Source organism: Stegostoma tigrinum, chromosome 10 (assembly GCF_030684315.1).
Source record: "Stegostoma tigrinum isolate sSteTig4 chromosome 10, sSteTig4.hap1, whole genome shotgun sequence".
Taxonomy (NCBI): domain Eukaryota; kingdom Metazoa; phylum Chordata; class Chondrichthyes; order Orectolobiformes; family Stegostomatidae; genus Stegostoma; species Stegostoma tigrinum.
This window is the reverse complement of record NC_081363.1, coordinates 664408-689748: the sequence shown is the minus strand read 5'-3', so window position 1 is coordinate 689748 and position 25341 is coordinate 664408. Positions and strand designations below refer to the sequence as shown.

Below are 25341 nucleotides of genomic sequence, written 5' to 3'. Positions count from 1 at the left end.
GGAGGGGAAAGATTACATAGGGACCTGAGGGGCAACTTTTTTACACAGAGGGTGGTATGCGTATGGAATGAGCTGCCAGTGGAAGTGATTGAGGCGGGCACACTAACAATATTTAAAGGGAATTTGGATGAATACGTGGATAGGAAATGTTTAGGAGGACATTGGCCAAGAGCAGAGAAATGGGGTTCGTGCGGATAGACATATTGGTCAGCATGGACCCATTTGGGCTGAAGGGCCTGTCTTCTTGCTGTAGGACTCTCTGACTCTATGACTCTATAACACATCTGTTTAAGAATGGAGTGAGGCAGAGGACCTAGAGGCCAGTTAGCCTGCCCTTGATCCTTGAAGTACTTGGAAGTGCATGGTGAAATAGGGCTGAGTTGGTACAGCTTTGGCAAGGAGTGGTTACACCTGACAGTCTTTGAGGAGGTAACAGACATGTTAGACAAAGAAAGGTGAGAGGATGAGATTTCCAGAAGGACTTTAACAAGGTGCCGCATAGGACACTGCTAAATAGGATAAGAACTCTTGGTGTTCAGTGCATGATATTGGCATGGATAGAGGATTGGCTGATTGGCAGAAGGCAGGGAGAAGGGTAAAATAATGTTTTTGTCAGGATGACACCTGGTGACAAGTGAAGTTCCGCAGGGGTCAGATGAAGGAACTGAGGGAATTGTTGTTACGTTTGCAGATGGCACAAAGATGGGGTGGAGCAGGTATTGATGAGTAAGTGGGGAGACAGCAGAATGACCTGAACAGACGTAGAGAACATAGAACATAGAACATTACAGCACAGTACAGGCCCTTCGGCTCTCGATGTTGTGCCGACCTGTCATACTGATCTCAAGCCCATCTAACCTACACTATTCCATGTACGTCCATATGCGTGTCCAATGACGACTTAAATGTACCTAAAGTTGGCGAATCTACTACCGTTGCAGGCAAAGCGTTCCATTCCCTTCCTACTCTCTGAGTAAAGAAACTACCTCTGACATCTGTCCTATATCTTTCACCCCTCAATTTAAAGCTATGCCCCCTTGTGCTCGCTGTCACCATCCTAGGAAAAAGGCTCTCCCTATCCACCCCATCTAACCCTCTGATTATTTTATATGTGTCAATTAAGTTGGGTGACATTAAGAGGGTGACACAACAGTTATAACAACTATAACACAACAGTTGCATTCCTACACAACATTGCGATTTTGAAAATCGAGCTATAGAAATAATGGGGCCTATGGGAAAAGTGGGGTTGGAGCAGACCACCAAAAAAATCACTCAAAAATTACTCAAAAACCTGACACAAAGGATAGCACAATATGAATAAATGTTTAATTCACATCTAATAGTGAAATAAAAGTAAATTTAACACCTTGTTTTGAAAAAAATGTCAAGATGACTTGATGGGGAGGAGGATTTAAGGTTACTGTGTTGTTAATGCAGGGGCTGAGGGTTGCCATCACCATCATCATTGCCTTCAGGTGGAGTTGTGGTCGCAGAGTTAGGGTGAAAAATAGTTAATTGAAGCAGATGGCTGTGGTTAATTGTCTTCTGACTGTTTCTTGGGGGTTGGCTTAAAAAAAAAATCCAGTTTTTGACGCTTTTCCCGTTTTCTTCTTTCATGAAGAAGCAGTTCATAGGGTGTCAAATAAGATCTTATTCTATGAACTGCTACCCTGCAGTTTTCTGCATTATAATTATTGTCCTCTTGGATCTGCAACTGCTTCTTAATTTCCCTCAGGATAGAAGACAAAACAGAAGTGGAAAGCTAACAAAACGTGAAGCTGGATGAACACAGCAGGCCAAGCAGCATCTCAGGAGCACAAAAGCTGACGTTTCGGGCCTAGACCCTTCATCAGAGAGGAGGATGGGGAGACGGTTCTGAAATAAATAGGGAGAGAGGGGGCGGCGGACTGAAGATGGATATTGGAGAAGATAGGTGGAGAGGAGAGTATAGGTGGGGAGGTAGGGAGGGAATAGGTCAGTCCGTGGAGGACGGACAGGTCAAGGGGGCAGGATGAGGTTAGTCGGTAGGAAATGGAGGTGCAGCTTGAGTTGGGAGGAGGGGATGGGTGAGAGGAAGAATAGGTTTGGGAGGCGGGGACGAGCTGGGCTGGTTTTGGGATGCAGTGAGGGGAGGGGAGATTTTGAAACTTGTGAATTCCACATTGATACCATTGGGCTGCAGGGTTCCCAAGCAGAATATGAGTTACTGTTTCTGCAACCTTCGAGTGGCATCATTATGGCACTGCAGGAGGCCCAGGGTGGACATGTCAGCTAAGGAATGAGAGGGGCAGTTAAAATGGTTCGTGACTGGGAGGTGCAGTTGTTTATTGTGAACCGAGCGGACGTGTTCTGCAGAGTGGTTCCCAAGCCTCTGCTTGGTTTCCCCAATGTAGAGGAAGCCACAACGGGTAGAGTGGATGCAATATACCACTGTGCAGGTGAACATCTGCTTGATATGGAAATGCATCTTGGGGCCTGGGATGGGGGTGAGGGAGGGGGGCAGCTGAGGGAGAAGTGTAAAGCTGTCGCGATGCTGCATCCTGGACTTCATCTTATTCAACTCCAGCTTCCACTTCCCCCTCAGTGACAAGTTGTTGTAGGTCAGCTTTAGAGAGATCTTCAAGGTGAGACTCGAGCAGCACTTCAACATTCTCACTCTTCACTTCTTCAAATCCAGCTTGCCTTGCAAGATCAACACAATGTTCTATGATTCCTGGAAGCTCTTCTGTTGGATTAACAGTTTTAAAATCATGAAAAAAATCTGGGAGAAGCTTCCGCCAAACTGCATGCAAGCAGTCCTTACTGACATCATCCCAGGCCTCCATGATATTGTCCATTGCATTTTTGATGTTAAACCTCTTCCAAAATTGAAGAACACTGTCCTTATCCCCCCTCAGTGGCTGCAATCAGCCTCTTAAGTGTGTGCCTTAAATAATAAGCTTCAAAAGTTGCTATTGCACTCTGGTCTATGCGTTGAAGGAGAGAAGTTGGAAGCAATGCAAACATGTTATAGTCAACACACGTTCGCATTTTAGAAATAGCATTCCCTTATTTGTCAGTTGGGTTATAGCCAATTCGCATTGCCAGAACACGTGTTATAGCAGAACTCCCTACACAATGGGACTTGGGAGTCCTAATTCAAAATTCTTTTAAGGTTAACATACATGGTCAGTTAGCAGTTAGGAAGGCAAATGCAATGCTGCATTCATTTCAAGAGGGCTTTAATACAAGAGCAGAGATGTACTGCTGAGGCTGTAGAAGGCTCTGTTCAGACTTTATTTGGAATATTGTGAGCAGTTTTGGGTCCTGTATCTAAGGAATGATGTACTGGCATTGGATGGGGTCCAGATGAAGTTTGGAAGAATGATTTTGGGGACGAAGGACTTGTCATATGAGGAGTGGTTGAGCACTCTGAGTCTGTACCTGGACTTTGGAAGGATGAAGGGGGATCTGATTGGAACTTATAGAATACTAAGAGGCCTGGTTAAATGGACATGGAGAAGGCATTTCCACTAGAAGGAGAGACTAGGACCCAAGGGCACAGCCTCAGAGTGAACATAGAACATAGAACATAGAACATTACAGCACAGTACAGGCCCTTCGGCCCTCGATGTTGTGCCGACATGTCATACCGATCTCAAGCCCATCTAACCTACACTATACCATGTACGTCCATATGCGTGTCCAAGGACGACTTAAATGTACCTAAAGTTGGCGAATCTACTACCATTGCAGGCAAAGCGTTCCATTCCCTTACTACCCTCTGAGTAAAGAAACTACCTCTGACATCTGTCCTGTATCTTTCACCCCTCAATTTAAAGCTATGCCCCCTCGTGCTTGCCGTCACCATCCTAGGAAAAAGGCTCTCCCTATCCACCCTATCTAACCCTCTGATTATTTTATATGTTTCAATTAAGTCACCTCTCGACCTTCTTCTCTCTAATGAGAACAGCCTCAAGTCCCTCAGCCTTTCCTCGTAAGACCTTCCCTCCATACCAGGCAACATCCTAATAAATCTCCTCTGCACCCTTTCCAAAGCTTCCACATCCTTCTTATAATGCGGTGACCAGAACCGTACACAATACTCCAAGTGCGGCTGCACCAGAGTTTTGTACCGCTTCACCATAACCTCTTGGTTCCGGAACTCGATCCCTCTAATAATAAAAGCTAAAACACTGTATGCCTTCTTAACAGCCCTGTCAACCTGGGTGGCAAGAGGTGACCCTTTAGAATTGAGATGAGGAGGAATTTCTTCAGCCGGAAGCTGGTTTATCGAAACTCATTGCTTCAGAGGGCTGGGTGGCCAAGCCATTGAATGTATTTAAGACTATGCTAGATAGATTCTTGATTGCTAAGGGGATCAAAAGTGATGGAGAGAAGGTCTGAGAATGGGATTGAGAAATGTACCAGACATGATTGAATGGCGTACCTCTGCCCCTATATCTTGTGGTCTTGTGGTCCTATGTTTAAAAAATTTACCGTGAAGCCCATTTTCTCACGTGGAAGATTCCAGAACTCAAAGGTATAAACTAAAGTTAGGCAGCACAGTGGCTCACTGGTTAGCACTGCTGCCGCACAGTACCGGGGACCTGGGTTTGATTCCAACATGCACAGGGAGTTTGCATGTTCTTCTCTGTATCTGTGTGTGTTTCTGCTGGGTGCTCTTTTTTCCTGCCAAAGTCCAAAGGTGTGTAACTTAGGTGGATTGATCATGCTGAAATTGTCTGTAGGTTCAGGGATGTGACTAGGTGGATTAGCCATGGTAAATGTGAGTTTACGGGATACAGTAGGGGGCTGGACCTAGGTGGGATGCTGTTTGGAGAGTTTGTGCAGACTTGATGGGTCAAATGGCCTCTTCCCTAGGCATTCTATGGTTCTCTTGAGGCAGTTGTTTAAGAGTGATTCACACCGTGTGGAAAGGAGATTTTAAACTCTTGGGTCTATGAGATAGAATCACAGAATCCTTACAGTGTGGAAGCAGGCCATTCAGCGCATCGAGTCAATGCTGACCCCTCAAAGAGCATCCCACCCAGACACACTCCACCTACAAAACCCATGGCTAATCCACCTAGCCTGCACATCCATGGATACTATTGGCAATTTAGTATGGCCAATCCACCGAACCTGCACATCTTTGGACGGTGGGAGGAAACTGGAGCATCCAGAGGAAACCAACGTAGACACAGGAAGAATGTGCAAACTCCACACAGCCAGGGTGGAATCAAACCCGGGTCCCTGAGATTGTGAGGCAGTAGTGCTAATCACTGAGCCATCTTGCCACCCAATTTGTAATTAATTGTAATTTCTGAAACTGAGATGGCGAGACCTTTGTTGGGTGAAGTTTCCAAGCTGTTTGGAGCAAAGGGAAAGGAGTTGCGATACAGGTCAGCCATGTTTTTAATGTCAGAACAGGCTGCCAGGGTTAAATTTCTTGAAGTCCATAAATTTCTTCTGTCTATTTCAAATAACAGGCAGTGTTAAACCAGGACCTGTTCCAGCGCCAGCCAATCATCTAGCTTGATTCCACATTATGAAAGTGTGGGTTTGGAACTGAATCATTACTGAAGCTGCAGCCACTGAAAAACTTGCGACATCAATTCAAAGACGTTGGCTATCCCCATTTGAACTGTGATCAACTAACACTGTGTGCCGAGTGAATCTATCTGCTTTGGGATCCACTGACTACACTGGGGATGGTGTTTATCGTCTGGAATCTGTACTTCCCCTGGGATCAAGTGGCAGGACACAAGAAAGGTTACATATTTGGGTGTTACAGTCTTGGGTTTGGAGTTGGACGAGTGCTTAATGTTACTCACCAACCATTCAGCTTCATTTTGCTTTAACCGGGGTGTAATACAAGTGCAAGGAAAAGATTGGTGAGTAGGATTGGTAGATGCTTCTGGTTTTCAAAGTAAAAGTAAGGTCTTCAGTTTGTGTTTAGGTCTCTAGTTTTTATCTGTTTTCTTAAAAATAGCTGCTAAAGTGTAAGATTGATACTGGTAATTTGATTTGAAAAAAATCATAACAACACAACATCATTACAGTAAAATGTAAAGAGCAGAGAGCAAAAGATCTGCGAACAGACGATCTGACATTTTTTAAATGGAGAAAGACTGAAGAAAACTGCAGCACAGGGGGATTTGGGTCCTTGTCCTAAATTACAAAATGCTACATCGAAGTTCAGCAAATAATAATGCTGGCCCTTAATTAAAATCGAATGGGATGTTAAAATAGAGAAGTTTTGTTAAAAATTTACAAGGCACTAGTCAGACCACATCTGGAATGTAGTATATAATTTTGGTCCCCTTTTTCGAGGAAAGATAGACTAGTATTGGAGGTAGACCAAAAAATGTTCTCTAGACTGGCACCAGGTATGGAAGGACGAGTTGGTCCAAAGAGTGTGTTTCCATGCTGTATAGCTCTATGACTCTATGACTGTCTTACAAGGAGAGGTTGAGTAGATTGGATACATTGGGCTTGTACCCGTTGGAGTTTAGAAAAATGAGAGGCAACCTTATTGAAACATTCAAGATTCTTAGGGGACTTAATTTTTTAAAAATTCATTCATGAGATGCAGGCATTGCTGGCTAGGCCAACATTTATTGCCCATCTCTCATTGTCCCAGAGGACAGTTAAGAGTTAACCACATTACTGGTCAAAGTCAGAAGTCACATATACCAGGTTATAGTCCGAAAGGTTTACTTGAAATCACAGGCTTTTGGAGCATTACCTCACATTTATCAGGGTTAACTTCCATCGGCCACCAATCTTTCCAGTTCCAAGACCGATCTTCTCAAGACCTTCTTCACATCAATCACCTGGTTAAACTCAAATTCTACCATCTGCCATAGCAGGATTCAAACTCATGTTCCCAAATCATTACCTTGGTTTCTGGATTAATGATCTATCGTGGTACTACCAGGTCATGGCCTCCCCAACTCCTTGTGGGAGAGTCTAGGACTAGAAGGTATAGTCTCCAAATAATGGGTTGCTGTTTTAAGACAGAGATAAGGATTTCCCTGAGTCTGTCCATAGAGCACCCCATTATTGTTCATGGAGTCAGCTAAATGTGAAGAAATGCTGATTTGCAGTTTGCTGCCTTTACAGAGGGCTTTGGGAAAGTCAGGGAAGAAGGACAGTTGGTGAGGAGCCTGCGAAAGGACCCTGAGTGTAGTGGAGGTGAGGACCCTGAGTGGGCTATCACAAAGGCAACTAAGGTGAGGTGTTAAAATTTGGAGGTTATGGCAGGTTGAGAAGGCAGTGTGGGGGCTTAGCGAGGATGGGTGGTGACTTTCAGGATTGAGTGGTCTGGACATGTTGCAGCAGATTTTGCACTAGCCAGACAGTTATTATCACAGCACAGCTGGGTTGATCGTGGCATCCTTGTAGAAACTCCATCATGGCACTCTCTAAAGGAATTGCCCCAGCAACATAAAAAGCTGGACAGATCCAACCTGGCTAATTTCTGCCCTATCAGTCCATTCTTGATCATCGGCACAGGGATGGAAGGTGCCATCAAAAGTGCTGTCAAGCAGCATCTGCTTAGTGACGCCCAGTTTGGGACCCGCTGGGGCCATGTCGCTCCTGACTTCATTAACAGCCCTGTCTCAAACACGGACAAAAGAGCTGAATTCCAGGGGTGAAGTGACAGTGACTGTCTTTGACATCAAGGCTGCTATCCACTGAGTGTCGTATCAAGGAGCCCTAGCAAAACTGGAATCGATGGGTCACGGGGACAAACTGTCTGGCCGTTGAATTCATATCTGACACATAGGAAGATGGGCGTAGTTGTTGGAGGTTAGTCATCTCAGCCCCAGGACATCTCTGCAGGAATTTCTCAAGGTAGTATCCTAAGTTCAACCATCTTCAGAGATAATGGGAACTGCAGATGCTGGAGAAATCCAAGATAATAAAATGTGAGGCTGGACGGACACAGCAGGCCAAGCAGCATCTCAGGAGCACAAAAGCTGACGTTTCGGGCCTAGACCCTTCATCAGAGAGGGGGATGGGGAGAGGGAACTGGAATAAATAGGGAGAGAGGGGGAGGCGGACCGAAGATGGAGAGTAAAGAAGATAGGTGGAGAGAGTGTAGGTGGGGAGGTAGGGAGGGAATAGGTCAGTCCAGGGAAGACGGACAGGTCAAGGAGGTGGGATGAGGTTAGTAGGTAGATGGGGGTGCGACTTGGGGTGGGAGGAAGGGATGGGTGAGAGGAAGAACGGGTTAGGGAGGCAGAGACAGGTTGGACTGGTTTTGGGATGCAGTGGGTGGGGGGGAAGAGCTGGGCTGGTTGTGTGGTGCAGTGGGGGGAGGGGACGAACTGGGCTGGTTTAGGGATGCAGTAGGGGAAGGGGAGATTTTGAAACTGGTGAAGTCCACATTGATACCATATGGCTGCAGGGTTCCCAGGCGGAATATGAGTTGCTGTTCCTGCAACCTTCGGGTGGCATCATTGTGGCAGTGCAGGAGGCCCATGATGGACATGTCATCTAGAGAATGGGAGGGGGAGTGGAAATGGTTTGCGACTGGGAGGTGCAGTTGTTTGTTGCGAACTGAGCAGAGGTGTTCTGCAAAGCGGTCCCCAAGCCTCCGCTTGGTTTCCCCAATGTAGAGGAAGCCGCACCGGGTACAGTGGATGCAGTATACCACATTGGCAGATGTGCAGGTGAACCTCTGCTTAATGTGGAATGTCATCTTGGGGCCTGGGATAGGGGTGAGGGAGGAGGTGTGGGGGCAAATGTAGCATTTCCTGCGGTTGCAGGGGAAGGTGCCGGGTGTGGTGGGGTTGGAGGGCAGTGTGGAGCGAACAAGGGAGTCACGGAGAGAGTGGTCTCTCTGGAAAGCAGACAGGGGTGGGGATGGAAAAATGTCTTGGGTGGTGGGGTCGGATTGTAAATGGCGGAAGTGTCGGAGGATGATGCGTTGTATCCGGAGGTTGGTAGGGTGGTGTGTGAGAACGAGGGGGATCCTCTTAGGGCGGTTGTGGCGGGGGCGGGGTGTGAGGGATGTGTTGCGGGAAATACGGGAGACGCGGTCAAGGGCGTTCTCGATCACTGTGGGGGGAAAGTTGTGGTCCTTAAAGAACTTGGACATCTGGGATGTGCGGGAGTGGAATGTCTTATCGTGAGAGCAGATGCGGCGGAGGTGGAGGAATTGGGAATAGGGGATGGAATTTTTGCAGGAGGGTGGGTGGGAGGAGGTGTATTCTAGGTAGCTGTGCGAGTCGGTGGGCTTGAAATGGACATCAGTTACAAGCTGGTTGCCTGAGATGGAGACTGAAAGGTCCAGGAAGGTGAGGGATGTGCTGGAGATGGCCCAGGTGAACTGAAGGTTGGGGTGGAAGGTGTTGGTGAAGTGGATGAACTGTTCGAGCTCCTCTGGGGAGCAAGAGGCGGCGCCGATACAGTCATCAATGTACCGGAGGAAGAGGTGGGGTTTGCTCCGGTTCATTGATGACTGTATCGGCGCCGCCTCTTGCTCCCCAGAGGAGCTCGAACAGTTCATCCACTTCACCAACACCTTCCACTCCAACCTTCAGTTCATCTGGGCCATCTCCAGCACCTCCCTCACCTTCCTGGACCTTTCAGTCTCCATCTCAGGCAACCAGCTTGTAACTGATGTCCATTTCAAGCCCACCGACTCCCACAGCTACCTAAAATACACCTCCTCCCACCCACCCTCCTGCAAAAATTCCATCCCCTGTTCCCAATTCCTCCGCCTCCGCCGCATCTGCTCCCACGATAAGACATTCCACTCCCGCACATCCCAGATGTCCAAGTTCTTTAAGGACGCAACTTTCCCCCCACAGTGATCGAGAACGCCCTTGACCGCGTCTCCCGTATTTCCCGCAACACATCCCTCACACCCCGCCCCCGCCACAACCGCCCTAAGAGGATCCCCTTCGTTCTCACACACCACCCTACCAACCTCCGGATACAACGCATCATCCTCCGACACTTCCGCCATTTACAATCCGACCCCACCACCCAAGACATTTTTCCATCCCCACCCCTGTCTGCTTTCCGGAGAGACCACTCTCTCCGTGACTCCCTTGTTCGCTCCACACTGCCCTCCAACCCCACCACACCCGGCACCTTCCCCTGCAACCGCAGGAAATGTTACACTTGCCCCCACACCTCCTCCCTCACCCCTATCCCAGGCCCCAAGATGACATTCCACATTAAGCAGAGGTTCACCTGCACATCTGCCAATGTGGTATACTGCATCCACTGTACCCGGTGCGGCTTCCTCTACATTGGGGAAACCAAGCGGAGGCTTGGGGACTGCTTTGCAGAACACCTCCGCTCAGTTCGGAACAAACAACTGCACCTCCCAGTCGCAAACCATTTCCACTCCCCCTCCCATTCTCTAGATGACATGTCCATCATGGGCCTCCTGCACTGCCACAATGATGCCACCCGAAGGTTGCAGGAACAGCAACTCATATTCCGCCTGGGAACCCTGCAGCCATATGGTATCAATGTGGACTTCACCAGTTTCAAAATCTCCCCTTCCCCTACTGCAACCCTAAACCAGCCCAGTTTGTCCTCTCCCCCCACTGCACCACACAACCAGCCCAGCTCTTCCCCCCCCCCCCCCCCACCCACTGCATCCCAAAACCAGTCCAACCTGTCTCCGCCTCCCTAGCCGGTTCTTCCTCTCACCCATCCCTTCCTCCCACCCCAAGCTGCACCCCCATCTACCTACTAACCTCAGCCCACCTCCTTGACCTGTCCATCTTCCCTGGACTGACCTATCCCCTCCCTACCTCCCCACCTATACTCTCTCCACCTATCTTCTTTACTCTCCATCTTCGGTCCGCCTCCCCCTCTCTCCCTATTTATTCCAGTTCCCTCTCCCCATCCCCCTCTCTGATGAAGGGTCTTGGCCCGAAACGTCAGCTTTTGTGCTCCTGAGATGCTGCTTGGCCTGCTGTGTCCATCCAGCCTCACATTTTATTATCTTCAACCATCTTCATCTACTTCATCAATGAACTTCCCTCCATCATAAGATCAGAAGTGAGGATGTGCAGTCATCGGTGAACAATGTTCAGCACCACTCCTCAGATACTGAAGCAGACCATGTCCAAATGCAACAAGATATGGACAATTTCCAGGCTTGGGCTGACAAGTGGCAAGTAACATTTCTGTCACACAAATGCCAGACCATGACCATCACCAATGACAGACAATCTAAACATTGCCCCTTGACATTCAACTGCATTGAATCATCCTCTGTCAGTTTCCTGAGGGTTATCATTGACCAGAAACTCAACTGGACTCACTACATAAATGCAGGGGCTACAAGAGCAGGTCAGATGTACAGTCATCGGTGAACAATGCCCAGCACTATTCGCAGGAAACCTGAAGCGAGTAACTCACCTCCTGACTCCTTAAAGCCTGTCCACCATCTACAAGGCACAAGTCAAGATTGTGATGGAATACTTTGCTGAGTGAGTATAGCCCCAACAACACTATAGAAGCTTGACAGCATCCAGGGCAAAGCAGCCCACATGATTGGCACTACATGAACAAGCATCCACTCCCTCCACCACTGATGCTCAGTAGCAACAGTAGAAAAGGTGCAGAGGAGATTTATCAGGATGTTGCCTGGAATGAAAAGGTCTTACAAAGAAAGATTGAGAGAGCTAGGGCTTTCTCTTAGAACGATGAAGGATGAGAGATGATTTGATCGAGGTGTACAAAATGATCAGAGGTATAGATAGAGTGGACAGCCAGAGACACTTTTCTAGTGTAGAGGTAGCTATGAGGAGGGGGCATAGCTTTAAAGTGAGTGGATGTAGATATAGGGGAGACGTCAGAGGTAGGTTCTCTAGTCAGAGAGTGGTAGGGGCATGGAATGTGTTACCAGAGCAGGTAGTGAAGTCGGCCTCCATAGAGGCATTTAAGCAGCTATTCGATAGGCATATGGATGATAGTATAAGGTAGGGGTGGAGGTAGTGACCCAGGTAATTACAGACCTGTGAGCCTTACGTGTGTTGCAGGAAAAATTTTGGAAAGTATTATAAGAGATAGGATTTATAATCATCCAACAAGCAACAATTTGATTGGAGATAGAACATTACAGCACAGTACAGGCCCTTCGGCGATAGTCAGCATGGATTCGTCAAGGGCAGGTCATGTCTCACAAGCCTCATTGAGTTTTCTGAGAAGGTGACCAAGCATGTGGATGAGGGTAGGGCAGTTGACGTGGTGTACGTGGACTTCAATAAAGCCTTTGATAAGGTTCCACATGGTAGGCTATTAGAGAAAATACAGAGGCATGGGATTGAGGTAGATTTTAGCAGTTTGGATTAGAAACTGGCTTTGTGTAAGAAGCAATGAGTGGTGGTTGATGGAAAATATTCCGCCTGGAGTCCGGTCACTAGTGGTGTGCCTCAAGGATCTGTTTTGGGACCACTGCTGTTTGTCATTTTTATAAATGACTTGGACACAGGCATAGGTGGATGGGTTAGTAAGTTTGCAGATGACACTAAAGTCGGTGGAGTGGTGGACAGTGTGGAAGAATATTGCAGGTTGCAGGGAGACTTGGATAAACTGCAGAATTGGGCCAAAAGGTGGCAAATGGAGTTTAATATGGATAAATGTGAGGTGATTCACTTTGGGAGGAATAATAGGAAGGCAGAATACCGGGTCAATGGAAAGATTCTTGGTAGTGTAGATGTGCAGAGGGATATTCGTGTCCATGTACATAGATCCCTGAAAGTTGCCACCCAGGTTGATCGTGCTGTTAAGAAGGCTTCTGGTGTGTTAGGTTTTATTGGTAGAGGGATTGCGTTCCGGAGCCGTGATGTCATGCTGCAACTGTACAAAACGCTAGTGCGGCCTCACTTGGAATATTGTGTACAGTTCTGGTCGTCCCATTACATGAAGGATGTGGAAGCATTGGAAAAGGTGCAGAGGAGATTTACCAGGATGTTGCCTGGTCTGGAGCACAGGCCCTATGAAGAAAGGCTGAGGGACTTGGGTCTGTTCTCATTGGAGAGAAGGAGTCCACGAGGGGATTTAATAGAGACATACAAGATGATCAGATCAGAGGATTAGATAGGGTGGACAGTGAGAGTCTTTTTCCGAGGAAGATGACATCAGCTTGTACAAGGGGGCATAGCTACAAATTGAGGGGTGATAGATTTAAGACAGATGTCAGAGGCAGGTTCTTTACTCAGAGAGTGGTAAGGGCGTGGAACGCCCTGCTTGCCAATGTAGTTAACTCAGCCACATTAGGGGCATTTAAACAGTCGTTGGATAAGCATATGGATAATGATGGGATAGTGTAGGGGGAGGGGCTTAGATTAGTTCACAGGTCGGCGCAACATCGAGGGCCGAAGGGCCTGTTCTGCGCTGTATTGTTCTATGTTCTATGTTCCTTATCTGCCATCCTTACTTCGTATTCGCTACTTGTGACTTAAGATGTATAGCAGTGTGCTTGACATTTGAATGCCCCCAGAAATAGGCTTGCAAGCCGCTTAGTTTGAGGGCACTTAGAAATGGGCAATACTTGCTTGTTCAGCTGGGAAAACTCACATACCATTAAAGAACATTGTTTTAAAATTGGCTTCAGTGTTAGAAAATCATTCGGTGATTTTACTCAATTGTTCAAGAGATAAACGAAATTTTTTAAAAATGGATTCTGATGAAGGGTCCTCATCAAGCTGAAATTTTGAGATGATTTTATTTGGTGGTTGGGAAAACTTGGTGCCCCTCACTCACTCGAGAGGAAGTTCTACCTCATGGAGTTGGTGGCATGCTGGGATATCATTCCCCAGAGTCAATGTTCTGCAGCCCTCAGACACAGGGAAGTCTAAAACTTTGTGGTAAATAGCCACTCATTAAATATTTAGTAGCCTCAATTGGGATGAGGACAGGTGGGTTGCTTTAGACCTTGTTGGTTTCTCTGTAAAAATTGCAGAAAGGTTGGGCGTGGTTGGGAGGATGATGGGAAGACCTGCTCAGAGAATTTGACCAAACCTCACTCTACATCTCATGCTACCATCACTATTGAATATTTCTAGCATTTTCTGTTTTTATTCCAGACTTTCTACATCTGTTATTGAAATGTTTTCTCATCATAGCTACAAGCATCTCAGCTTTGTTAAATACAACATAGCACTGTGCCCCCATTACCTTGCACTGTCTTACTGTGTCATTCAGCACTAAACCACCAGCTCTTTTTTTGCATACACTTAGCACGGTTATATGTTTCACAACAACGTATCTCTCCCACAATTTTTCAGCTGCTGCTCATGATATTCCCATTGTGCAAACACTGTACAAGATTCTCAATGACTTATCCCCTGTTTCTATTCACTTACGTTATGTGGATGGGAGTAGCTGGCTAGGCCAGCATTTAATACTGCTCCTTCATTACCCTTCAGAAGTTAGTTGTTAGCTGGTTTTTGAACTGCTGCAGTACTTCCACGGTAGTGATGCCCAAACGGGAATTCCAGGGCTTTGACCCATTGAAGGTGAAGGAACAACAAAATAGTTTCAAGTTAGGGTGGTGTGTGGCTTTGAAGGGAACTTGTAGGTGATAGTGTTTCCCATGCATCTGTTGCACTCGTTCATCTAAATGGTAGAATTTGCTGGTTTAGAAAGTGCTGCCAAAGGTACCTAGGGGAGGCATGGAAATGCAGGAGAGGGTTGTATATAGCATTGGATTTACAGGTTGGCACTGAGTGAGTGAGGTCCTGCTGGAACACATTCTTCCTCTTTTGAAGAGCATTGGTCAGCTTATTATGCATAGGGGAAGACTGGAGACTGTGGCTACTGGTAACAATGGAAGAGAGACAAAGATAAGATATAGGAACAAGGTGAAGCCATTCAGCATACTCTATAACAGAGGGAGTGGAGCAGTACCCAGTATAAAAACAGCTATGTTGTTATCCTGAGACAAGATAGCACTGGCTATTAACCTGAGGCAGTACTATTAGAATTCTGAAGGCCCCGTTAGAGCGGGAGAGATGTACTGTTCTGAAGTCCCTTTTAACACTGTCCCCGAAAGCCATGATACAGTCGTCTGAGCATCCCATGCTAATTGTTTACATGAGGCTGCAGCATGATGATGCATTTCGATATATGATTTCACTTGTGGCCCTAACTTAAAGGAATAACATCGGCATTTTGTAATCTTCCAGGGCCTCAGCTATAGCAAAAAAGGATACAAAGATCTCTGACAAGCCCCTAGCAATCTCCTTCCCTGTTGTATTATAGGATAGATCCAATCAAGCCTTGAGGACTTATCTGACTTAATGTTTTCAAGACACCCAGAAACACCTCTTCCTTAATTTTGACATGCCCTAAATTACCCTTTGGTAAGCTTATCATCAGTTATGCCCTACTTGATGAATACTGATGGAAAGTAATCATTAAGGACCTCACCCACTTTCTCTAGTTCCACACATAAATCCCCTCCTTTGTCTTTGAGTGGACCTACCCTTTCCCTAGCTACCCTCTTGCTCTGAATGTATGTATAAAATGCTTTGGGTTTTCCTTAATCCTGCTTCCAAGGACATTTCATGGCCCCTTTAGACCTTCTAATTCCTAGTTTAACTTCTTTTCTGCTTCTTTTATGTTCCTCAAGGGCCTTGTCTGAGTTCAGTTTCCTGAACTCTACATATACTTCCTTTTAGTTTTTGACTAAGCATTCCAAATATCTCTTGTCATCCAGGGATCCCCAATCTTGCCATGCTTATCTTTTATCCTCACAGGAACATGCTGATCGACTGGCCTTTAAAATACAATTTTAATACAATTTTAAATGCAATACAAATACATGTCCAATGCGGATTTAACCTCAAACAGCCATCCCAGTCTAGTTGTTCTAGTTCCTGCCTACTACTGTTATAATTATTAGCACTTCTATTCCAAGGACCAAGTCTTATCCTCATCTATAACGATCTTAAAACTTGCAGAATTATGATCACTTTTCCCAAAATACTTCCCCACTGAAACATCAAACACCCAGCCAGGCTCATTCCTCAATACAAATAGTTCCTTCTAGTTGGACAATTTACATATTGGTTGAAGAAACCCTCCACTAAAAGTTCTACTGCATCTCAGCCCCTGGCACTAAGGAAGCCCCAGTGAATATTGGGGAAATAAAAATGCTGACTGCAGCAAACCAGTTGTTTTTCCAGCTAACAAAGTATGGAGCTGGATGAACACAGCAGGCCAGCAGCATCTTAGGAGCACAAAAGCTGACGTTTCGGGCCTTGACCCTTCATCAGAATTGGGGGAGGGGGAGAGGGTCTGGAATAAATAGGGAGAGAGGGGGGAGGTGGACCGAAGATGGGTAGAGGAGAACGGTAGTAGATTCACCAACTTGAGGTACATTTAAGTCGTCATTGGACAAGCATATGGACGTACTTGGAATAGTGTAGGTTAGATGGGCTGAAGATCGGTATGACAGGTCGGCACAACATCGAGGGCCGAAGGGCCTGTACAGTGCCATAATGTTCTATGTAGAAGATAGGTGGAGAGGAAACAGACAAGTTAAAGAGGCGGGGATGGAGCCAGTAGAGGGGAGTGTAGGTAGGGAGGGGATAGGTCAGTCCGGGGAGGACGAACAGGTCAAGGGGGCGGGATGAGGTTAGTACGTAGGAAATGGAGGTGTGTCTTGAGGTGGGAGGAGGGAATAGGTGAGAGGAAGAACAGGTTAGGGAGGCAGGGACGAGTTGGGCTGGTTTTGGGATGCAGTGGGGGAGGGGCGATTTTGAAGCTTGTGAAGTCCACATTGATACCATTGGGCTGCAGGGGTCCCAAGCAGAATATGAGTTCCTGTTCTTGCAACCTTCGGGTGGCATCATTGTGGCACTGCAGGAGTCCCATGATGGACATGTCATCTAAGGAATGGGAGGGGGAGTGGAAATGGTTTGCGACTGGGAGGTGCAGTTGTTTATTGCAAGCTGAGTGGCGATGTTCTGCTAAGTGGCCCCCAAACCTCTGCTTGGTTTCCCCGATGTAGAGGTGGCCACAACGGGTACAGTGGATGCAGTATACTACATTGGCAGATGTACAGGTGAACATCTGCTTGATGTGGAAAGTCATCTTGGGGCCTGGGATGGGGGTGAGGGAGGAGGTGTGGGTAAAAATTTCCCCTCCCCCCCACTGCAACCCAAAACCAGCTCAGCTCGTCCCCTCCCCCCACTGCATCCCAAAACCAGTCCAGTTTGGCCCCGCCTCCCTAACCTGCTCTTCTTGTCACCTATCCCCTCATCCCATCTCAAGCTGCACCTCCATTTCCTACCTACTAACCCCATTCCACCCCCTTGACCTGTCTGTCCTCTCCGGACTGACCTATCCCCTCCCTACCTGCCCACCTATACTCTCCTCTCCACCTATCTTCTCCTCTATCCATCTTCGGTCTGCCTCCCCCTCTTTCCCTGTTTATTTCAGAACCCTCTCCCCATTCCCCTCTCTGATGAAGGGTCTAGGCCCGAAATGTCAGCTTTTGTGCACCTAAGATGCTGCTTGGCCTGCTGTGTTCATCCAGCTTCACACTTTGTTATCTTGGATTCTCCAGCATCTGCAGTTCCCATAATCTCCGAAACACATTTCAGGCTATGACTCTTACTGTGGTCATTAATCTGGGCTTGCCTGTTCTTCCTTTCAGGTTTACTTTAACGTTGACCATCTCCTCAATTGTTCCACATGAAACCTACTACTTGATTTCCCACCTCTCTGCTTCGCTAGTTTAAAGCCTTCCTAGTGGCTCTAGCAAACTTTTCTGCAAGGATATTGGTGGCCCTCCAGTTTAGGTGTAGCCCCCTGCCCTGGAAGATATTCCAATGATCAAGATGTCTGAATTCCTTCCTTCTAACCAGCTGTTGAGTCACACATTCAACGGTATTCTCTTATTTCTGGCCTCACTAGCACATGGTATAGGGAGTAACCCTGAGATTACAACCCTAGATGGCCTACATTTAAACTTTCTACTTAACTCTCTAGATTCCTTTTGCAGGATCTCATTTCTTTTCCTGCCAATATGAACCACAACCACTGGTTACTCACTCTCCTCTTTCAGAGAATCCTGGGTCTGCTGAGAGTCATGCTTGACGTAGGGAACAGGGAGGCAACACACCATCCTAGAGTCTTGCTCACAGCCACAGAAACACCTGTCTGTGCTCTGGACCACTGAGTTCCTTATCACTATTGCTCATTTACACTTTGACCCTCTCTGCTGTACAACAGAGGCAATTGTGGTGCCACTGATCTGGCTGCTGCTATTGTTTTCTCTCAGGGAACATCCCTATACTTGTATGAGAGGGGAATAGCCCCAAGGAACTCATGCACAGCCTGCCTGTCCCTCCTGGTGGTCATTCATCTATCTGTCTGATTCATTGGTGTGAGCACATCTCTGAAATTCCTATCTGGAAAATGTTCTTCAGTAAATCCAGCTGCTGCTTCAACGGATCACCATGTGATCAGAGAGGATCTGTAGATGGACACACTTTCTGCACACATTGTAGTCAGAGAAGTTTGACTTTTCCCTGACTTCCCACATCTCACCGGAGGAGCACAGCACTTCACTAACTGCCATTATTATTTCTCTAACAACTTGGATTAAAAGAACTTTCCTTTGCTGTACCTTAATGTTGCTCACTCCCCTTCAGTGAAGCCAGATGCCCATCAAAGTTTGCACTTTGACCTTATAGCCCCTTACCAAAACTGCCTATCTCAAAATGGCCACTCCAGCTACAGTTTTTCCTCCTTTTATATGTTTCTGTTTAGAAGGAAAAATTTTCAGTTTGATGGTGTACTTCTGGTTGAGCACTGGGTCCTGTGCAGTCCCTTCTCAGTCATGGTGAGCAAGCTTTCTCCCAGAATCCTCCTCAGTCACTTCTCATGACCTCCCTTGCAGATCAAAATTGCCAGGAAGGTTTATACGTACTGAATCCTTTTTGGCTGTCCCAATTCCAACACAATGCACAAACTCTGCTTTCAATACCCATTTCTCTTTCCTTGGAAGTAGCAGTTTCACATAAGGTGCAGTCATGTATCAGATTCCATTGATGCTAGCTGGTTGAGGTCATACACTGTCTCTGTTGCAAGGACTCTGATTTTGGCTTTGTGGATTCCAATTACTGAAGGAGGCTGATAGACTAGCCAGCATTTCCCAGTGCTTATCTGTCAACAGGATTATTTTGTCAAGCATGGAAAGATCCAACTCAGTCCTGTATCAAAGTTTTGCTCAGAGAGTTCTTTGAGAAGGTGACCAAACAAGTTCTTTGAGAAGGTAACGAAACAGGTAGATGAGAGTAAACGGCTTGATGTGGTATATATGGATTTCAGCAAGGCGTTCGATAAGGTTCCCCATAGTAGGCTATTGTACAAAATGTGGAGGAATGGAATTGTGGGAGATATAGCAGTTTGGATCGGAAATTGGCTTGCTGAAAGAAGACAGAGGGTGGTAGTTGATGGGAAATGTTCATCCTGGAGACCAGTTACTGGTGGTGTACCGCAAGGGTCGGTGTTGGGTCCATTGCTGTTTGTCATTTTTATCAATGACCGGGATGAGGGTGTAGAAGGATGGGTTAGTAAATTTGCAGACGACACTAAGGTCGGTGGAGTTGTGGATAGTGACGAAGGATGCTGTAGGTTGCAGAGAGACATAGATAAGCTGCAGAGCTGGGCTGAGAGGTTTCAAATGGAGTTTAGTGCAGACAAGTGTGAGGTGATGCACTTTGGTAGGAGTAACCGGAAGGCGGAGTACTGGGCTAATGGTAAGATTCTTGGTAGTGTAGATGAGCAGAGAGATCTCGGTGTCCATGTACACAGATCCTTGAAAGTTGCCACCCAGGTTGACAGGGCTGTTAAGAAGGCATACAGTGTTTTAGCTTTTATTAATAGAGGGATCGAGTTCCGGAACCAAGAGGTTATGGTGAAGCTGTACAAACCTCTGGTGCGGCTGCACTTGGAGTATTGTGTACAGTTCTGGTCACTGCATTATAAGAAAGATGTGGAAGCTTTGGAAAGGGTGCAGAGGAGATTTACTAGGATGTTGCCTGGTATGGAGGGAAGTTCTTACAAGGAAAGGCTGAGGGACTTGAGGCTGTTTTCATTGGAGAGAAGAAGGTTGAGAGGTGACTTAATTGATACAAAATAATCAGAGGGTTAGATAGGGTGGATAGGGAGAGCCTTTTTCCTAGGATGGTGATGGCAAGCACGAGGGGGCATAGCTTTAAATTGAGGGGTGAAAGATATAGGACAGATGTCAGAGGTAGTTTCTTTACTCAGAGAGTAGTAAGGGTATGGAACGCTTTGCCTGCAACGGTTGTAGATTCGCCAACTTTAGGTACATTTAAGTCGTCATTGGACAAGCATATGGACGTACATGGAATAGTGTAGGTTAGATGGGCTTGAGATCAGTATGACAGGTCGGCACAACATTGAGGGCTGAAGGGCCTGTACTGTGCTGTAATGTTCTGTGTTCTATGTTCTATGTTCTAGAAGGGAGACCATTCCCTACAATGCTACAATGAACTGCATCATGACGGAGCATCATATAATATTGGTTGCCATGTGACCTCAATGGCTGCACCTCGGTTTTCGTGGTTGGTGTTGAAAAAGGCCCTTCCATAACAATACATCACTCCCATACTCTGTTCTCCTTACAACTGGCACAGTTAATACTAAGACACTTATGAAGCTCTGTTAGTTCTGTTGCCTGGATGACTGGTTTATGATGCAGGGTGAGGCCAACATTGTGGGTTCAATTCCCATACCAGCTGATGTTACTATGAAGGACTGTTTACAAGTGTTCTCATATTTAGAGAAAGAGCAACAAGCGGACCTTGTAAGACTGCATAAGAAGTACGTGATAATCTGCAGAGATATACCTGGATGTATTACATTAGCTAGGTAGGATATGAATGAAAAAGAGCCCTGATGGTAAAACACAGTATGGGCTTTTTGGAAATTTGTGTGTAGCATAGGAGCTGTATCCTTAGCACATTTGTTAATGAAATGAGTTGTACAGTTAGCAGTCTGCCAGGCATCCTTGAAAAACAGAAGACAATCTTAATAAATGAGCCACAATGCTGTGCAACGCTGTCATGGCAACTCATCGAGTGCCCGTTCTGATGTGCCACAGCGAAAAACTGTAATGACCTCAGAAAACAGACATGAGTTACGACCAGTAGTGTACCCTTCATCATCCAGTACTTCCTGGGAGCAGAGAAACGACGCCACTTTTTTCCACAGCTTTTTACCCATTAACAATGACAATATGCATCTCCCTGAGACCTTCCCTAAGCTTCCACTTCTCACCTTCAAACAGCTGCCAAACCTTAAACAGACCATTGTTCGCAGCACTTAGCTACCCAGCTTTCACGACAACATCGACCACAGCACTACACAACCCTGCCATGGTAACCTCTGCAGGATATGTCAGATCATTGACATGGACACTACCATCACACCTGGGAACACCACCCACCACGTACACGTCATGGACTCAGCCAATGTTGTCTATTTCATGCACTGCAGGCACGGAATGCCCCAAAGCATGGTATATTGGTGAGACCATGCAGACGCAATGACAATGGATGAATGGACACTGTGCACCAATTGCCAACAGGAATAAAAACAGAAGTTGCTAGAAAATCTCAGCAGGTCTGGCAGCATCTGTGAAGAAAAAAATCAGAGTTAATGTTTCGGGTCCAGTGACCCTTAGAACAGAAGCGTCTGTTCTGAGGAAGAGTCACTGAACCCAAAATGTTAACTCTGATTTTCTTTCACAGAAGCTGCCAGACCTGCTGAGCTTCTCCAGAAACTTCAGTTTTTGTTCCTATTTACAGCATCCACAGGTCTTTCAGTTTTTAATTGCCAGATAGGAATGTTCCCTCCAAGTGGGGGGAACGCTTCAGCGATCAAGGACATTCAGCCTCGGATCTTCAGATAAACGTCCTTCAGAATACACACCAACGCAGAGTCATCAAGCAGAGGCTGATAGCCAGGTTCTATACCCAAGAACATGGCCTGAACCAGGATTTTGGATTTATGTCGCACCACAGGTGACCCCACCACACTATGCACTGTCTCACACGCGCGCACACGCACACGCACACGCACACGCACACACGTATACACACACACACACACACTCTTTCTCCATCTCCCTCCCCACACATACACACACTCTCCCTCACGCGCACACACGTGAATCTATGGGGTGAATTTGTATTTGTTGGTACATTCTATTTTGTTCAAAAATCACACAATTTATAGAGAGATTCAGAAATTCCAACTTTAGAAATAAAACCAGCCTGACTCTAAACCAAAACATAAAACAGATTTTAAACATGTAACATGCACTGTCTGACCTAAAATGTCACCTCTTCTTTATATTGATAAAACCTTTTGTTCTATCAGGACAGTGACTTCAAAGGAATTAAGCAATTAAAACCTTTTTAATTGATCAAAGATTTAACAACATCTCAGGTTTGTTTAATACATCCTCATCAGTTGTGGGAACCTTTGATGATTTATTTATTAATTCTATGTCTGATACTACCGCTCTCACTAACACCTGAAGAGTGGGTAAGACTCTGAAAGCTTGTGTTTTGGATTATAATCTGGTGTCATGTGATTTCTGATGTTGTCCACCCCAGTCTAATACCAGCACCACCATATCATAAATAAACCAGGATTGGTAGGAACTGCTGATGTTGGAGTCTGAGATAACAGAGTATGGAGCTGGATGTACACAGCAGGCCAGGCAGCATCAGAGGAGCAGGAAAGCTGTTGTTTCAGGTCTGGATCCTTCTGCAGAAATAAGGATCAGGAAAGCTGACGTTTCAGGTCTGGATCTTTCCTCAGAAATGAGGAGCAGGAAAGCTGACGTTTCGGGCCTGGACCCTTCTTCAGAAATGAAGAAGGATCCAGACCTGAAACCTCACCTTTCCTGCTCCTCTGATGCTGCCTGGCTTGCTGTGTTCACCCAGCTCCACACATAAATGAACGAGAGTTAGCCACAGAGAACAGACAACTACATTTCTCCTTTCTCCCCTGCCCCCAATTTCTTGAATGACTCCCTGTACCACTGTGGTATAGTCAGCCTGCTTATCTCCCCTACAACCCTGCTTTTTCCCACACAGAGATCAAAAATCACAAAATTTTAGATAAACCAAGGGTTGATGCTTCTTGAGCATTACCTCCTGTATCCCCCTACCTGCCTTGTTCATAATCACACCACCTTTCCCTGACCAAATTCAAAGTAGTTAATCTAGGGTGTGTGATTACCTCCTTTTTGGATAATTCTGCCCTGGCTGATCTCTCTCCTCTCCCTGACATCAATTCCAGTAACCAGCACGTGCTACAGATAAACTGCAATGGGGTCCGTCAGCTCCCACATCATGCAGGCACAACATATTGCCTGGCCTTGCATTTCTATTTTGTTTACTTGGTTCTGCTTCAATTTTTAAAAATGTTCTGCTTGTGCTTTAGTTTTTAACATGTAAATATTTCTTCTATTTACCTTTAAACTGAAAGTAACCTGTAATAGATAGTCAAATTAGCAGCTACCTACCACCTGATGAGCCTACAGATTTCCTGTGATGCCCTATTTGCTTCGGGATGGGCTTCTGATCTTGGGCTTCAATATATCCTGTTAAAAAAATGTTACAAACTGGGAACCGGTAGCCCTCCAGACTCAATTCCCAAACTGCCCCAAAATCCCATAGATATATACTCACTCAGGTTGTGTCTCACTCTGGGCATGATTTCTTGTTCCTGACCATGTGAAACTTAGTCTTGTTTCAACCACTTAATGTGGACATTCTTGACATTGCAGTGTGGGGAGGGGAGGGCATGGGGGAAGAAGGATGAATGGATTTAAATCTCATGTTTTGTTTGTATGTTACATATCTTGTGATGAAATGCATTATTGAAAGTATCCTCTCTTGTCTCATTTAAAAACCGCATCTTTTATATTTTTCTTTCTTTATAATTGTGAACCAAAATGGAAAAAAGATTGCTTCACAATGAAGGATTGTGAAAAGAGTTGCTGTAGTTTAAAAACAAGTTATTGGAACTCATTGTGTATTGTGTTAACATTGCTGCTTTGTGAGGAAGCACTAGAGAAGGAGAAACAGGATGTCATGGTACCGAGGTGTGTGTAGAGTGGGAGTCATCCAGCAATAGATGCTGATTGGTTTGTGAAAATGTGACCAGTTATGGGTGCTGAAGACACTAGCGTGACAACTCTCTGTTTGGGTCCTGGGCAGTTGAATAACTTGTGTGTGTACAGTGGAGCAAACAAAGCCTCTGGCTTTTTGAACAAGCCTAGACCTTAGGGAAGAAGATGGCTCAGTGGTATTATCACTAGACTATTAATCCTATGACTCAACTGGGGATACCGGGTTCAAATCCTGCTCCCAGAAAGTGGTGGAGTTTGAATTCAATAAACAGAATCTGGATTTAGGGTCTAATGCTGACCATGAAACTGTTGTCAATTGTTGGGGGAAAAACCCATCTAGATTCACTCATTTTCTTTCGAGAAATCTGACATCCTTACCTGGTTTGGCCTACTGATGACTCCACACCCACTGCAATGTGGTTGACCTTTAACTCCAAAAAAATGCTGGCCTAGCCAGAGATGCCCACATCTTGATTGTAACTGAAAAAAAGGCTCTGTCTCCCTGCAGTAAAAGTAACTGAAGTCTGCGGAGGAATGGGATTGTGGGAGATATAGTAGGTTGGATCGGAAATTGGCTTGCTGGAAGAAGACAGAGGGTGGTAGTTGATGGGAAATGTTCATCCTGGAGACCAGTTACTAGTGGTGTACCGCAAGGGTCGGTGTTGGGTCCACTGCTGTTTGTCATTTTTATAAATGACCTGGATGAGGGCGTAGAAGGATGGGTTAGTAAATTTGCAGATGACACTAAGGTCGGTGGAGTTGTGGAAAGTGACGAAGGATGCTGTAGGTTGCAGAGAGACATAGATAAGCTGCAGAACTGGGCTGAGAGGTGGCAAATGGAGTTTAATGTGGACAAGAGTGAGGTGATGCACTTTGGTAGGAGTAACCGGAAAGCAAAGTACAGGGCTAATGGTAAGATTCTTAGCAGTGTAGATGAGCAGAGAGATCTCGGTGTCCATGTACACAGATCCTTGAAAGTTGCCACCCAGGTTGACAGGGCTGTTAAGAAGGCATACAGTGTTTTAGCTTTTATTAATAGAGGGATCGATATTCCGGAACCAAGAGGTTATGGTGACGCTGTACAAAACTCTGGTGCGGCCGCACTTGGAGTATTGCGTACAGTTCTGGTCACCGCATTATAAGAAGGATGTGGAAGCTTTGGAAAGGGTGCAGAGGAGATTTAC

At 46.1% G+C, this 25341-nt stretch overlaps 1 protein-coding gene across 2 annotated transcripts in view; it reads left to right on the top strand.

Moving 5' to 3' along the window:
- Nucleotides 1-25341, top strand: part of tmem63c (transmembrane protein 63C) — a 277667-nt gene that overhangs the window by 70616 nt on the left and 181710 nt on the right. Inside the window, exon 1 of one of the 2 annotated variants that reach the window (XM_059649416.1) lies at nucleotides 11359-11453. The exons of the other annotated variant lie outside the window; for it this stretch is intronic. The gene's annotated coding sequence lies outside the window, so the exon portion shown is untranslated. Of the gene's footprint in view, nucleotides 1-11358; nucleotides 11454-25341 lie in introns of those variants that run through there. 2 annotated transcript variants of the gene reach the window in all.